The sequence below is a fragment of the Protobothrops mucrosquamatus genome, unplaced genomic scaffold (assembly GCF_001527695.2).
Source record: "Protobothrops mucrosquamatus isolate PMUCROS unplaced genomic scaffold, P.Mucros_1.0 scaffold5534, whole genome shotgun sequence".
Lineage (NCBI taxonomy): Eukaryota > Metazoa > Chordata > Lepidosauria > Squamata > Viperidae > Protobothrops > Protobothrops mucrosquamatus.
This window is the reverse complement of record NW_015391389.1, coordinates 24,195-24,721: the sequence shown is the minus strand read 5'-3', so window position 1 is coordinate 24,721 and position 527 is coordinate 24,195.

The window sequence follows — 527 nt, the reverse complement described above, 5'->3', positions numbered from 1 at the left end:
GACCTCCAAGGTCCCTTCCAACTTTATTATTATTATTATTATTATTATTATTATTATTGAATAGAAAATAGAATAGAATATAGAATAGAATAGAATAGAAAATAGAATAGAATGTAGAATAAAATAGAATATAGAATAGTATATAATATAGAATATAGAATAGAATATAGAATAGTATATAATATATAGAATAGAACAGAATAGAATGTAGAATAGAAAATAAAATATAGAATAAAATATAGAATAGAAAATAGAATAGAATGTAGAATAAAATAGAATATAGAATAGTATATAATATAGAATATAGAATAGAATATAGAATAGTATATAATATATAGAATAGAATAGAATATAGAATAGAAAATAGAATATAGAATAAAATATAGAATAGAATGTAGAATAGAATATAGAATAGTATAGAATATAGAATATAGGATAGAATGTAGAATAGAATAGAATATAGAATAGTATATAATATATAATAATAGAATAGAATAGAATCTGGAAGGGACCTTGGAGGTCTTCTA